Below are 16,903 nucleotides of genomic sequence, written 5' to 3'. Positions count from 1 at the left end.
TCTGGAAGAACTTAGTTTTGATACACTGGGACTTCCCACAGAGAATGGTTTGTTTTTTAGAGGAAGTCTGAAAAAATCTTGTTACTGTTGACCAAGAGTCCCTTTCTAACATTTCTTCACTTAGCATAGGAGAACATCACTGAAAAACTTGCTCCGATAGAGATACTTTTCTCTTTCGGGAGTGAGAAGATAGAACAAGATCAGTATGTGCAGTATGGGGAATATACAAATTTCACAGGACGTAGTCATGTGACCCCAAATCCTACCTCCAGAGCAAAGCATGAGCAGTCAGGTTGTGCACTTGAGAGCTACTCAGACATTGGAGAAAGCACTTCTAAGCCCACCACCTCACAGAGGAGCAGCAAACCTGCTCTACAGCCTCAGAACTGCTGCAGCCTGAGAACTGGAGTCACCTCTGCAGAAGACGAAGGACTGGCCACAAGATGCGCAAACTTGCAGATCAGTTTCCCTCTCTGCACCTCCTCCTGTGTGCCCCCAAATCCCCACCCTGTATGGTGCCCCCATGGAGCTGGGCTTCACAGTGTACAGAGGGTATGCAGCCTTACATGGGATTCATTAATCTTAACCTCCCCAAGCAGTAAAACTGCACTAGGCTCTCTGTCAGTAAAGCCTGCTGTGCGAATAGAGACAAAAGTAGGATTTGTGGCTGATTCACCAGTACTTAACTTAGTGTGCTATTATACAACCCTCATGCTGAAGTCATTGAAACTACTTGGGTGAGTAAGAGCTTACCCATAATTACCACGCTTTGTGCAGCACCATGAGTGACATTTTAAGCAAAATTTTGGTGAGCTATTTTGCATCTTTGCAAATAATTTGCAGAATCACAAACTTAATCTTATGGTCAACAAGTCCTGTCCCAATCAGTGGCTGGAGTTGGTCATGAAGCTACACAATACTTGGCGTGTCTGTATTGCATGGTGGGTGCTGGAGTGTCTGTTAGGACATCAATCCAACAGTGACTCGGAAACAGCTTTCAACCTGGTGTAAATTGGATATCAGAATCCAAGATGAAGACAATGCTTTGTAAAGCAAAGACACTATCTCCTGCTTCCTATCTAGCAATATTGCTTGCATTAGGAGCTCCTGAATTTAGCTTAAGTGGGGGAAGGATTCTCAGGCTACCAGTTCAACCTGTTTTTCTATATACTTATATGCCATCATCTCCATAATATCTAAATATTTCACAGTTATTAACAAATATAGCCTCTCAATACTTTTGTGAGGTAGGGAAGTATTATCTCCATTTCATCGAAGGGAAGCTGAAACACAGAGAGGTTAAATGGCTTACTCTTGGTCACATAGGCAATCTGTAGCAGAGCCAGGAACTGAATTCAGATTTCCTGAGTCCCAGGAGATTATCTATAGGATTTGCCTGTATTGAATGGGAAGAGAATTCAGCCCCAGAATCTGTGGTTTCTCCAAGATGTCCACAAATCTCAGGAGAACTGGCAAAGGCAATGGCCATCCACAGGGAGGCCCGGTGCCTTTGCATAGCAACTGGGACCCCTTGCATCCCTCTCCGTCTCCTGGATCCCACTATTGTCTTGGAATCGCCTGTAGAGAGGGTTCTACAGGATAGAAAGAGACTATGGATCCTATGAAGTAAATGGGAAGTGGAGCAAAACATCTGGCAGGATTGGGGCCATATTCACTTTTCTCTTACAAAAAAAAATTAGGCTCTGTATTTCTGTTTCATTGAGTGGAGTACCTACCTACCAGCAGGGCTGTTGAACAATGGGTACTGTTACAGGACTCCTTTCTATCTATATCTAGCTATCGATATAGTTAATAGATAAGGTACCAATATATGGCACTCAAGAATACATAGCATAGTTCCTGGGTTATTAGGGCCAATAAAACTTGGTGTGCATTAGCTAGGGCTTCCTTTGGAAGCTCTTTATTCCCGCTCACAACAGGTTCTTATATGAGAGCATTTAAAATGGTGAATTGACACATATCACGGAGTTCAAAATACTACGCACAACGGGACAAGCAGATACTTATTAACAAAAGTCATCATGAGAAGACTTACAGCTAAACTCAACTGCACACTCTAATTTTAGGTGGATGGTATTTTATATCATTATTACTTAATATTTACATTAAAGCAATGTCCAGAGGTCCCAGTTAGGACTGAGCCCCCGTTCTGTTATATGCGGCCCAAAAACATATGAAGACACAATCCCTGCTCTTAGTTTACAGACTGAGAAGACAAGGAAGGTGCATGAAGGGGAATGCAACCATCTAAATTTGCAATTTTATCTGTGTATATCTTAAAACGATACAGTGCCAGCTCATGCAATCTGGCCGTCAAACTGTCTTTAACTGGCTGATTTCTTATAGGAATTGTTTCAAAGAGAGGTCTGAACATTTTGTGCTATCTCAAAGTTTATAAACTTTTTCAGATCAAAAACAAGTGTTTTATGGTTTCCCTGGGGCAGTGATTAACATTCTTGTCCTTTTCATTGTGCAGAGAGATATGTGGTTGACAGGATAATTTGGTAACTAATTACCTGGCATGTGCAAGGCACATACACTACCATGCTCTATAGATATCTGGATGCCCATGGTGCATTTTATGTGAGTTTGTTTACCCTGCATTATAGTTTATAGTGTTTCTACAGAACTACATAGACAAGGCACCTCATGGTGTATTTTAAAGAAGTCTCACAAACTGTAGGAATTAGCCAAAATTTTCTGCCAATGGCACTGCATACACATCATGGGTCAAAGTACCCTCTCATTTACATTGGCATAACTGACAGTAGAATTTGGTCCCCAGGTGTTAAAATTCTTTAGAAAGTCCTTCTTAAAAACAAATGGAAAAATTGCATAGTAGTATGCCCAACTAATTTCTGATTTTAGAAATGGAGAGGGGGATCCTAAAATGGTCTGAATGAGTGAGTGCTTTTTTTAAACTAAGCAGAAAATTTAGTAAGCACTAAATGTCCTTGACTGCACAGCACTTATATAAAATATGCATATCTGTGTAGATGTTTTCCCTAACAATGCTCTGAGAAATTATATTGAATCTCAAAATTATCCCCTGCTTTACAGAACTGTCCGCAGAGACAGACACCAACAGCACCATTAAGTATCAAGAAAGTACCAGGCTTGTTACAACTAGTTTTATGAGAGCCAAGGATCAAATATTTTTTCACAGTTTTATGTGGATAGTTTCATGAAAATTGATCAGGTCTAAAAAGTCACAGTCCAAATGAAGCTAAGGTTAAAGATAATTTATACATGATATTCCTAATTTTATTCTGAGCCCTTTTATTACTATGTAGGCCTTTATGACTTTAAAGAAAATGTCAGTGGCGGCAAATGACATTGTACTGAATAATCTAGTTATGAGGGAAAAGACATTTAAAACTATTCCTTATCAGCTTTACTCTGTTCTGCTGAATTTACAGTTTTATCCAACACAACTGTCCAAAACTCCTGTCTGTATTTTTAAATCCTTTTCATGATTTCTTCACTAACTCTAGCATTTCCAGATACCTATTTTTATTCTCTTTTTAATTCTTTCTAAAATGCTTATTTTTCTATTCCTTCTAAGTAATTCAAGGGAGTTCAGTTGAGATCCTGGATGTGTGGGGGATTATCATCACATATCTTGTCATTTCAGCTAAGATCAGAACTCAGCCCTGAAGGTCCAAGACAGATATATATATATATATATATATATATATATATATATTATATGTACAGTGCTATCCAGATACCCAGTTGAAGGTGCTGTAAAATTCCAGATGTTTTGTGCCACAACAAGAACTTCATCTGCCTTTGAAAGCAGCTATTGTACTCAGATTAACTTCACTGCATGAAAATCAATCAGAGACACTGTCCTGCAATCCTTTAAGTGGACAGCAAAGATCTTGTCTTAAAATGTCATGTATATAAGGTTTAGAATAGAGGTGGGCCTGTGCTTCAAAGTCTGGATCAACTTCTTAACTTCTCCAACATTTGGGGGTGTTTGGAGTAATTATTTTAGTTCACCATTACATGGAAGAGGGAGTCTTTCAAAAAGTTGGGATCCCACTCCAGATCTGAACTTCACCTAAATTTTAGGGGTATGCAGATCTGGGAGGGTTCGTTTGAGCCTAACTCTCTCTTGAACTAAACATTCTCTACTTTCCTATTTGCAAAACTCTCCCCCTGCTCCACCTCCCCCAACTCCCTAAAATGGAGTAGAAGTGATTTCCTGACTATTACTTATGCTTCTCTGGGTTGCCTTTCATCTGAGTGTGAATCACCTGCCAGTAGCTATAGTGGTGCTTCAGGCCTTCAGGGCCAAAAAAGCCTGTCAAGAGCAGCTTCTGCTTTAGAGCTAGTAATTCTCCCAAGTGCAGAAGGGACATTTCCATCAGGAAGCTCGAATGAGGCTGTGAGGTGAGAAACAGAGACATCAAGAAACCAAAGTCTGGTGGAGGGCAAGGAAATGCCTTCCCCTCCCTGCAGCCTCAAAATTTTGTGTGTGTGTATGTGTGTGTGTGTGATGGGGAGAGGGCCGACAGGGACAGCAAGGTAAAGAAAACCCTTGGCTCCTTTTAAGGCATTTAACCCACCTTCTCCCTTCTTTTAGGCATTCACCTCCCTAGTGGTCTTTAGGTAGGGAGGAGGAAGACTCTAAGCTGATTGGTACGACACAAGGGCTAACAAAGCCTATTGGGCACACTTCATATGATGGTTTATAAGCCCTTCCCCCAGGTCTGGGGGCCATTCTGCATGAGAGAAGCTACTTGAACATATGACAAATAATTTGAGGATTTAGTAAAGGGGTAGGACAATGTGGGTGGAGTCAGGACCTCATCCCAGGGCTAACTGTAACATGGCCTGAGATGCTATAGAAAAGGATCTGGCTGGGGAGCCACAAGGTCACTATAAGGGAAGGAATTGTTAATCTGGCAGAGATGAGTGTAGGAAGGCAGACAAGCAAATTGCTAGTGGCAGGTGTTAAGTGCAGTAGGGGGTCTGGGTCCTTGATAACCCAGATTTGGAAGTGGTTTAGGAGAAGGCATCCCCTAAAGAAGATGGGGAGTGAGGGTGGGGGTGCTAATGATCAGAGACAACCTCCTCTTTCCCACCCCCTTTAAACCTCAGATGAGGGAGGGCAGTGGGGTTCTAAGCGATTCATGCTGGGACTAGGTTATTTAAGGAGTAATTTAAGTTGAAGTGCCAATGTTGACACAAGAACAAATGGATATAAACTGTCCATCAACAAATTTAGGCTTGAAATTAGACAAAGGTTTCTAACCATCAGAGGAGTGAAGTTCTGGAACAGCATTCTAAGGGGAGCAGTGGGGGCAAAAAGCTAACTGGCTTCAAGACAGAGCTGGATAAGTTTCTGGAGGGAATGGTATGACAAGACTGCCTACAATGGTACAATGCGACTCCTAGCAGCCAATATCTCCAATGGCTGGTGATGGGACACTAGATGGGGAGGGCTCTGAATTACTATAGAGAATTCTTTCCCAGGTATCTGGCTGGTGGGTCTTGCCCACATGCTCAGTATCTAACTGATTGCCATATTTGGAGTCAGGAAGGAATTTTCCCCTGGGCCAGATTGGCAGAAACCCTGCGGGGGAGGACGGGTTATGCCTTCCCCTGCAGCCTGTGGCCTGGGTCACTTACAGGTTTAAACTAGAGTAAATGGTGGATTCTCTGTAACCTGAAGTCTTTCAATCATCATTTGAGGACTTCAGTAACTCAGACAGAGATTACTGGTCTATTACAGGAGTAGGTAGATGAGGTTCTGTGGCCTGTAATGTGCATGAGGTCAGACTAGATGATCATGATGGTCCCTTCTGACCTTTACGTCTCTGAGGTTAACCGGGTGAGTGGCTGATGGCAGCCTTCCACCAGGTGGAATGGATTACAAAGGAAAGATGACCTACAGTGGCCAACTTGTCTCTGGATAGTTCTCAGATGAATTACTTAATAAAATTGCAGCATACCTAACCTACATTCTAGATGTCTTGGTTTCCTTCCTGTGGTGTCCAGCATGGACATTTTGCATGCCTGGCAAAAGGAGTCTGGGTCCTCCAAAGCTGTGTATTGGCCAACCACTTAGGATTTGTAAGAGGGGGCCCACTTGAATAATTTTACAGCCCTGGTCTTCCCACATTACAGCTACAGAAAAGAACAATATTTATATTGTTGAGTTTATATTTATATTGCTCCTGTTGAGTTCTTTATCCACTATTTTCCAGTACACATAACCTATTCCCAGCAGAACAATTCAGGGAACCTTGCAAACACTATAAACACTTACATTAGTGGGATAAAATTAAAATCTCCTAGAGTTCAGTAGTATGATTCTTGGGATTATTTTAGGATGTAGATGCAGTACTCGTGCATTTTGTCTTTGAAGTAACAGATAGGGTGAACACATAGCTCTGGCATATGTACAATAATTGTTATAAATGAACCTAGTACACAAATATTAGTCATTGCATTGATTTTATTGGAGCAAAGCAAAGAGTTTGTATCATACAGTATTTTAATAAAGTTTCTAGGGACATCATTTCAATTGCTAATAAATAAACCAATCTTCATAAGTTTTAAGAATTTCACTTTTTATTTTTTAATTTATTATTCTGGCCAAAAGACAGAGGGAGGAATTAGAGTTCTTGTCATTAACAATCTTTATAAAGTCTGCCAGTATCTGAATCAACGCTACACCCAGACGGTTTTCCAGATGTTTATTTGAAAAGCAACTGCTATTGCATGTCATAATTGTGTTCATAGCTGAGTAAACAGCTTCACAGGTGCAAGTGGATCCAAATATTTTGAGAGCTTTGAGTATGAAGATGCAGAAAATATTACTGATGTCATAAACAAAGGAAGTGCAGAACTCAAACATATTATTTTCCTTGTGTCTTATGAATAACACTTGATTACCCTAAAAACCAACTAGTGCCTTGGGCACTTGTACATGATTTAATTTAAAGTGTGGTACTCTCAGTAAAGGGATTAGACAAATATGGCATTTTCTCTCTCGCTCGCTGTATGTATTTAAAGTCGTGGGCACTTATTACTCGACAGCAATATGTTTTACTTTTTAATAGTGGACAAAATTCTGCTGTAATTAACACTGGTATAATAAGAACAGACACTTGCTCAGTTGGGGAGTGGGGGGTTTGTATAAAGAATGAGTCATGGAGGATTTGGCCCTCATTGTTTCATTTGGCAGTTCATTTATCCTGCTCCTATGAATATTATTCAATAATAGTTTTCTTTTAATCAAAAATTGCTACTGGGAAGCTAACTCTCTGAGTTTTAGGTCAGTCACCACAGTCTGCAGCGGCATGTCTAGGATATAGCATTTAAGATGGCCATGAAAGAGGGGCCAGGGAACTGCAGCAATCACTTTTCATGCTGAAGATAATTGTAATTTAAAGCCCCATCAAATACATAGTGTGGTACATTATAGAACAGTGTTTTACCAATGTATTACCTGATGCCTAAGTCTAGAAATAACAATGGATGTTGTTCAGTTATCCAGCACAGTTACATGATATAAAATTGGGGGATTTCGCGTTACCCCTTCAAAAACAAGAGCTAGCCATGACACACTGACATAATTGTAATCTGCTATATCTGTTTGCCTTGTAACTGTTTTTAAGTGTCATGATCCTACTGGAAGACGTCAGGTTTTCTATAAAGGTTCCTTATGAAGCTATAATTGTTTTATTATGCTTCTCAGAGACAGGGTGTTTTTAGATGACTTAAGATCTCCATAAAGAATGATTGATACAGGAATAGAGAAATTATTATAGATCAGATTGATCTGATCCATTCAGTTCATTATTGTGTCTCTGATAGTTGGTGCATTTCCAGCTGCTTCAGAGGAAGCTATGAGAAACCCAGTAGTGGACAATTATGAAATAACCTTACCATAAGGAGCATTTCTTTCTCATCCCAGTCAGTTGCTGGCTGATGTCCTGTCACATGAGAATATATATCCCAGTAAAAAAAAAAGAAAATATCCTAATTATTGTAAATGTAGATATTCTCCCTCTCCTCTTAAATAAATACATATATCCATTTACATACCACTTCAATGTTAGCTCATTTTACCCATGAATTGTACAGTTTATATTTTTGTTCTATAATCTTGCACAAAATATCAAATATGCTTTTTAACTGAACAAGATTTTTTAAAACGGTTTCTGAATGAGAAATCAAATACCACAGAAGCCCTAAAAGTATCCTGAAGAGCTGTTATTGACGTTAGACGTTTGACCACTTTAAATGATAGTCCTGTAGAGCATGTGGAATATTTTGCTCATAGTCTAGCAGAAAGAGATTTTTGAAAGGAGGACTCACTAAGTTTGATGGAAAATTCTATAAATCTACTTCCTATGGCCCCTTATGGATGGAAGGAATCAGTCATTTTCTTGATTGATGTAGAATTCCTCAAAATGCCTTCCTACTATTATTTACATAAATTATCTTCTGGGAATCAGTGACCCAATATTTAACAAAATACGTATTAGGACAAAATAAGGTCAATTGATTTATCACTAGTTTAGGCAAGTGTCTGCAATTTTTCCCTTCATTTTCAAAATTGTGATATTGTGACCTTAACATCTCAAATTGTTTGAACACCCGACATGCAGGAAAAGACTCTTTTCAAATTCATTGAGTACACCAGTTTTCATCTTCATCACTAGTATTGTATCATTTGTTATAATGATATATCATTGGCTACAAGGATATATTCCTTTATCATTTCAGAGTCTGCAAAAGCCTCGTAGTGTCTAGCCAGTATCCAGGCAATATACAGGAAAGCTACTGTTGCATGCTGTTGAACACTGACTGAGAATCCTCACAAACCTCTGATTTGATTTTTTTTTTTTTAGTTGGACTTCATTGAAACTGTTTGATCAATCCCTACTTGAGATCCTTGAGGGTATATTGGAAAGAAATCAGCATGTACAGTTTCATAATGATGTTTCATGTTTTAATTCTGAAAAACAGTGCTTGTTTCTCCACAAATTAAGAGGATGCAGTCAGTGTTTTTATAACTACAAACTGACCTTCCTTGACCTTCTTTTTTTAGTTCACAGACTGTTGCCAGCCCCTTTAATTTGTGGTGCAAGGGTGCTGACTGGAAGAGAGGACAGATACTCGGCTCAGCAGGCCTTATCTTAATTTTTGTCTTCTTTCTTAAGTATGCATGCACGTCAGTTTGTAATGACAACAGTAAATCAGTGGATTATAATTCACTTGCAGCTAAAGTCAGTTGCAACGAACATAGATGGAATACTTAAAGTGAGACCCGCATTAGGACATAACTGTCATGGAAGGCATCTAGAACTCACATATCAAATGACTGGAGAACAAGACTCCAGACGTCCTGATTAAAATGTTAGTAAATAATGAGATTAACAGTGATCTTCTTTTCACTATACATCTGTAGAAGCTCCCAGGCATGCTAGAGGTAGGCATGTTTCCAAACCTCAAAACGCAAATGTCTTCAGTTTTGGGACATTTGAGATCAAAGTCAAATCCCCAATTTACACAGTAATATTCAGCATTTCGGGTGGTGCTCTCCCAGAGCCGGTCTGACCCTCACCAAAGCAGCCAATGAGAACCCCTCGTTCCCCTCTATTCGACATTGGTGAGGCCTCATCTGGAGTACTGTGTCCAGTTTTGGGCCCCACACTACAAGAAGGATGTGGAAAAATTGGAAAGAGTCCAGCGGAGGGCAACAAAAATGATTAGGGGACTGGAACACATGACTTATGAGGAGAGGCTGAGGGAACTGGGATTGTTTAGTCTGTGGAAGAGAAGAATGAGGGGGGATTTGATAGCTGCTTTCAACTACCTGAAAGGGGGTTCCAAAGAGAATGGATCTAGGCTGTTGTCAGTGGGAGCTGATGACAGAACAAGGAGTAATGGTCTCAAGTTGCAGTGGGGGAGGTTTAGGTTGGATATTAGGAAAAACTTTTTCACTAGGAGGGTGGTGAAACACTGGAATGCGTTACCTAGGGAGGTGGTGGAATCTCCTTCCTTAGATATTTTTAAGGTCAGGCTTGGCAAAGCCCTGGCTGGGATGATTTAGTTAGGGATTGATCTGCTTTAAGCAGGGGGTTGGACTACATGACCTCCTGAGGTCCCTTCCAACCCTGATATTCTATGATTCTATGATTCTAACCCACTCCTGCTATGTGCTACTGAGCCTCTTCAGCGCCCATTGAAATCAACTTCAAAGGAGTTTAATGCACTCAGTAATTCACAGAGCTCCTAAAACATTCCTCAGTCACAGTTTGAACCACTCAGAATGCATTGGGGAAAGGGATGGGTGTGGGCCAGTGATACAGATAGGCAGTAGGGTTCTGGGCCTCAATTTTTTTTCTTCTTGCTTGATAAAATAAAGCATTTTATTTCTTTAATTCACATTATATCTGCCTCTCACACAGTTAGTGAAAAGAAAAGGAGGAGTTGTGGCACCTTAGAGACTAACAAATTTATTTGAGCATAAGCTTTCGTGAGCTACAGCTCACTTCATCGGATGCATTCAGTGGAAAATACAGTGGGGGACATTTATATACACAGAGAACATGAAACAATGGTGTTACCATACACACTGTAACAAGAGCGATCAGGTAAGATACTCTTTTTCTTTTTGTGGATACAGACTAACACGGCTGCTACTCTGAAACCTGACAGTTAGCGAAGTTCAGGGAGTTGGTCGAAGAATAAGCCCAGCACATGCTTTTGAAGATTAAGCCCACAGGAGAATGCAAGTGCCCCACCATCAGGCATGTGTGATATTGCAAGTGGCATTATTTTGCACACATATACACACACTCACTTGCTGTTTCTGTTGCCATCACTGACCTGCCATGTTCTATTTTTAATGTCTGGAAGCTAGAGTAGAATCTAAGGAGTGACTGTTTGGAAGGAAGCTCTTATCCTATTCACTCTCCCATAGGTTATCTGAATAAAGCCTGTTTAGTCTGGCTTTGCACAATTGAAAAGGATTCTACACTTCATAGGGTACCACTGACAATATGTGCACATTAGCATCAATAATAGAACAGACACCAACATTGCCCAGTTCTACAACGCTTACATATGTGTAACTCCCATTAACGTTAATTGGAGTCTTCCATCAAGTGCTTCAGGATCAGGTTCAACATACTGTGGGCCAGATCCCTAGGACTGATTGTTGTGTGCCCAGCTGCAGCTCAGGACCAGGGGGTGCAAAAGTGTCTTAAGTAACTTATGCAGTCTTCACCAGCTCTGGGGTTGCCATGTGCCAGTCTGGTTCCCCATAGTAACGTATTACACCAGCCAGCTGCTGGCCCAGGAAACCATTCCAGCAGCCAAGGATAATGGGGGCACCGGGCCTCTGGGAGCAGGGTGATGTAGTAGCTGTTTCAGGCAAAGGCAGGAGGTAGTTCCCAAAGTGCCACACACAATGAAATACATATACTTACCTGGGATGCGCCAGACCCTGGTGTGAGGGTGATGTAGGAATGCCTATGCCAACTCTATGCAACCCTGGAATTGCTCTATACTGGAGGCTTGTTCCAAGGGTCCTATTCTGGAGGCTTGTTCCAAGGGGTTGAAGGTTGGTATACAGTGCTAGACTGACCCAAAAAATCCCAATTTCAGTGGACCTGTGGAGCTGGCTCTGTATATTTGGAGTCTCTCAGTGGTTGGATTGGTAAAGTAAACTGAAAGCCAAGCAGCTGAATTCTTATGCACTGGTTTGAAAATTACAGAGCATTTATAAAGTCTAATATGTTGTAAGCCAGGATGATTTAACAGATGGTTAAAAAGAAAATCAGTATGTCTAGGGCACTGTGGATTCCTGTAGAATATGAGAGGGATATATTTTAAAATATGTTTTTCTTCTCTTTTTCAATACTCAAAAATCTTAAAACTTGAAACCTTGGGAGAAACGGCTTAATTGCCCTCTTGAGGTCAGTGGTCAAGGGCATTGGGAAATTTCAGTTCCCTGCAGTAAGGGTCAAATAGGGAACAACCACAGCACTTTTTAAACTCTTGTTAATGTCTCATAACCTTTAGTGAAAAAAATTGCGGTACCATAGCCAAGTTAACCTCATGCAAAGCACAATAATATTTACATGCCTCCCCCACACAATGTTATGCACAAAGAAAAAAAATGAAAATGACATAGATTTCCATGATATCCTACATGCTGACAGAATGAGTAGATCTTAAATGTCTTTGCTACTGTAGTAGAACTGAGATATAATCCCTCTAAAATTTCAAATTTAGGAAGTGATATTGAGTTAACCTTTTTGTATAGGTACGGTAAACAGGGATTTTCCTGAATTATGTATTCAACAATTACATTGTATTTTTTTTATTTTAAAAAAGAAGAGTTAATATTTAAAGTTGCCCTTTAATACTCATTTGGAAACAACGATTGAATAATAAGCCAAACAGTTCAGTGTATCACATCTCTATTAAATTCTCTTGCCTTTTTTAAGATTTAAAAAAAAAAAAAAACTTTTTTCGTCCTCTAAATGCAAATCTTTCTGTGTAACACTGTGCCTAATCTACTACAACTAATTAATCTGTTTGAGCTGATGAAATGTTACCTCTGCATTTTTTGTTCCTTGTATACAATTATTGTAACAGTGGTGAATAAATCAATATTCCCAATCCAACTGTAAAAAACAATCAAGAAAAGCAGTGCTTCTCAGGGAAAAAACACCAAATAATATTTATTAACTCTGTCTCAATCCACAGCAGAGTCTAATACCATTCAAGCATTTTCTGCAAGTGTAATAAGCAAACTCAAATACATGATGAAAGTGGCACATGCCAATAATTTCACCATTTTACACTGCAGAGTAATTGAAGGATTTAATGAGAAACAAACCAATAAAAATAAATAGACCATGTTAGAGGAGGAGAAACTGATCTAAAATGGAAGTTGCTCCATTGTGAGTTTTAGGTTTTTTGCATGGTTTACCCAGGAAAAAGAAATGGCGTTGGGACAATTGGCTGTTTATATCCACTTATTTTACATTTTGCAATTTGATTTCAAAAGAGGAAAAAAATCCCTTGTTTTATCTAGATTAGATTCTGCATTGGAATGCTATCCTTCTGTTGCCACTTCCTGCAGCTCCTCTATTTTTCCACTGAATTATATGATGAATAGTGTCTTACTGTGCAAAGTTAGAAACTGCTTCTGTTATATTGGTATTTATAAATAACTCTAAAAGTCTAGCCTTTTAAATAATGGCCCAGAGTACTTCTGCTTTTAGAAATGTCTGTAAATCATAGTCTTCCTGAATGGAATTCTGATTACAACCAAACTCCTCTATCTTAAAAGTGTCCCTAAATTTCAGTTGTAAACAAATCTCTCTTATTGCAGGATACCTGAGTCAATATGGCAAAAGAAGCTATGTGTGCAGGAAGAAAATGAGTAGTATTTCTGTTCAATATTCTCAGATCTTTTGAATAACATTCCTGATGAGAGTAGAGAGTGATCATATTAGTGATTGTTTTTGGCTTACAAAACCTTGAAAACTGGGTTTTGTTTAGAGATGGGCTCAAGCTGAAAAATCCAGATTTCAGACACCTCAAAGTTTAAGGATGTTCAGATTTGGAGTCTTGGTTCACCCCATTAGAAAGATAGAAACCATTTGCAAATGGCACATCCCTTTTCAAGCTTGATTTTAAACAGCCATAAGATAAGGAATGTTTGGATTCATGTGTTTTAGTTTGGGCCCACCGTTATTTTTTTCGGGTTGCAAAACCAAAGCCAGAGGTAGTTCAGATCTAAGACCCATTCTTTGTAAACTGCCAACACTCTGAGGAGAGATGGGAAACATAAATTGTTCTGGTTTTGGATCTGGGTCCATTTTAGTGAAACCCTACATTTCCAAGGTAAATTGTCCCAGATTTGGCTAGTTACTTAATATGAGTAATAAATAGGTGAAGAGACGTGCATTAAATCTTTGTATGCAAAGCAGTCTTTTTAAATATTGAGCACTTTATACATGAAAAAGAGGCAGTGAAACAATCTAAAACACTCTTCTAAAAAGGGATTATATTTTGCTATATTGTTTTGATGTTTTTCCCTGTATGCACAATTGAAAACATTCAGTTGTAATAAGTTATTGGTTTGCATGGTGCTTTGGGAAAGATGGAAAGGGCAGGTTCAAAGACCAAGTGCAGATGGGTCTTTCCCTAGACAGCAGAGGTTCAATCTCAATGTACAGGTCACTGACCCTTTTATAAGATCTTTGAAGTGCTCTCTTGAAGAGTATTGACTGACCAAAGCATTTTATTTCATACCAAGTTCAAATATAATGTCTTTATGTCTATAATGCACAAATCAATGAGGCTGTTCATTCAGATTATTTAGATAAAGCTGAGCATACATAACATATACCAAATGTCCTTCTGTTAAAAACTGACAGATGAATAGATTAACTTACTATATTACCTCTTAGGCAAAGATTTTTCAGGAGGATTTACTAGTAGACCAAAAGGTAAATACTTTAGTACTTAGCACCACAGTAATACATGGGCTTCCCTCTCTTCCTGACTAAACCTGGCAGTGGGAATGTCTTAAGGAAGTTCTTCTCATTTCCTTGGACAGCAACTTGCTGGCTAGAACAGTTATAGGGTACATAGTTTCTAATTACCTCTTCATACTACAGAGTTTATATTCTGTTATTTATTAGTAATAGCAGTTTTGTGATGGTACCTAGGAGACCCATTCATGAACCAAGATCCCAGTGTGCTAAGCACAGTATAAATACAGAACAAAAAGACAGTCCCTGCCCCATAGACCTGGCATTATTCCTTTTCTCATCTTCACCTAAACAGTTAACTTGGTCTTCTCTACCTACCTTTCACCAGGTATTAATCCAATGCTCTGTAAGGCTATGTGTACACAGCATTTTGAACTGAGCAGGAGTGAGCCTCCCAGTTGAGGTTGACAGATTTGGGCCAGTGGGGCTTGTGCTAGCGCTCCAAAAATAGCTGTATAGACAGCCCTTTGAAGTTGGAGCTTAGGCTGGAGCTCGGGCTCTGAAGCCTAGAGAGAGGAGTGGCTTGCTCTCACTTGGTCCAAAATGCTGTGTAGACATACCCTTAGAGGCACTGGAGGTAAACCCACTCACATTACATCTCCTACTCATGAAGCTCAGAGTTTTTGATAGAACACCACAAGGTTGTTCCTAAATCCATGAAGTCTACTAAATATCACAGACACTTATTAACAGAGCCAAAAGACTGACTCTTTAGAAATTACTACTTGTGTCATTTCTCACACACATTTGCCGCAGATTAAACTTCTTTTTTATTTTCTTTTGTCTCCTTTTCAACAGGCTATATCTCCAAAAAGAGATGACATCTCTTCTGAGTGTACAGCTGTAAGAAGGGTCAGAGTCAGAGGTTCCTTTGATAAGCTTACTATGTAGATTCGGGGGGAGGGGGGAAATAAAGGGTTTTAGAAGATGGATTTTAGAAGAATAAGTTCCTACAGTATAGCACAAGGTCAAGTGTGCTTTAAAATGCCAAGAAGTTATGAAAGTCTCACATATTTGGCAGGAACACCTTACTAATGAAACAGAAATCATCACATTGTTACATACGTCAATATTTTTGCAATGTTTTAATGGATCTTATTTGGGGGGAATGGGACTGGTTCATTGGGTTGGGATTTTCTGAAACTCAGACTATGTAATGCTTTTGTCATTGTACTGAAAATAAAAAAGAGAAGCTAAGTTACTGTAAAGCTGATTAAGAATTGATACATATACAAGAGTGGGATAAGGAAGGATGATATTTGCTGTCGGAACTATGGCCACCACAGAGTCAGAGGAGTGGTAGGGTGGGCTAAGCTTCAGGTTTGAAACACAGACTGCTTATAGCTATATTTTTAAACTTCTGGAAGGATCAGCTCTACCCTTTATCTTCCCAAGGCTGATAACTGGAATGTCATGTAACTTCTTGTAGCCCAAATCATCCTCCTTCATCTCTATGGGGAAATGGTCAAACCCTTTGTGGATCCCACCCCAGAGGTGAGGAAAGGGAGACACCAAGACAGCTTTCTCTGTGGCATCATTCCCATTTTCTCTTATAGACTGGGGAGTCTGTAAATGGGGAGGCAATCGAAGGGGTGAAGAAGAAGGGGACACACATCATGCCCTAACCAACCCCACAGGGAATCCTTCTGTGTTGTGCAACCTCCACCATCTAGATCGGGTTTATCCAGAGTCAATGGCCAGAGGGGGACGCTAGCAGCACAGCTCCTATAGAAACATGGGAACAGCAAACCCTGAAAGTGGTGTGGATTTTGAAAGCCACAGCCATGCCTTGATGGATAAATGCCTTGAATGAAGTTGGACAGGGGAACCTGTCACAATTCTCATATCCCTACGCAGGTTTTCCCCCACATCCATGATCATAGATCCTATATATACAGATCTTTCACATGAGACTCGTGCTGAAGTATCCATGGGACTGCAGAGGAGTTAACAACTGACAGTGACTCACAGTTCATGAGTGGTCGTTTTGACAATTCTTTTTGAAAGATCAGTTCAAGCACACAATATCATGCCCTTACTAGGCACAGTCAATTAAGTTAACAGAAAATTCAGTACAAAGACCAGAAAACTTAATTTAAAAACCCTTAGCAGATTCAAGGGGTCCATATCTATCACTGTTAGTATATTATTGCATCACTAATTCAGAGACTCATGAGTACAAGGACAAAAATCTTAATACCGATAACAAGCTTATTGACCCAAAGACAAGCATGAAGTAGTCACCAAAGAATTATATGCCATGAAACTAAATGAGAGACTAAAGAAGAGAAGAAATGCCTATGACCAGAAAGCTCACAGTTACCCACATTGCTAGTGGG

At 39.7% G+C, this 16,903-nt stretch overlaps 1 long non-coding RNA gene across 1 annotated transcript in view; it reads right to left on the bottom strand.

The window, feature by feature from the left end:
• LOC122466671 overlaps window positions 1-16,903 on the bottom strand; it is a 109,179-nt gene that overhangs the window by 17,075 nt on the left and 75,201 nt on the right. The window contains exon 2 of the long non-coding RNA XR_006292379.1: window positions 7,927-7,973. This is a non-coding gene — a long non-coding RNA (uncharacterized LOC122466671). The remainder of the gene's footprint in view (window positions 1-7,926; window positions 7,974-16,903) is intronic.

Source organism: Chelonia mydas, chromosome 7, assembly GCF_015237465.2.
Source record: "Chelonia mydas isolate rCheMyd1 chromosome 7, rCheMyd1.pri.v2, whole genome shotgun sequence".
Lineage (NCBI taxonomy): Eukaryota > Metazoa > Chordata > Testudines > Cheloniidae > Chelonia > Chelonia mydas.
The sequence above is the reverse complement of the archived record's forward strand: the minus strand, read 5'-3'. Positions and strand labels throughout refer to the sequence as shown.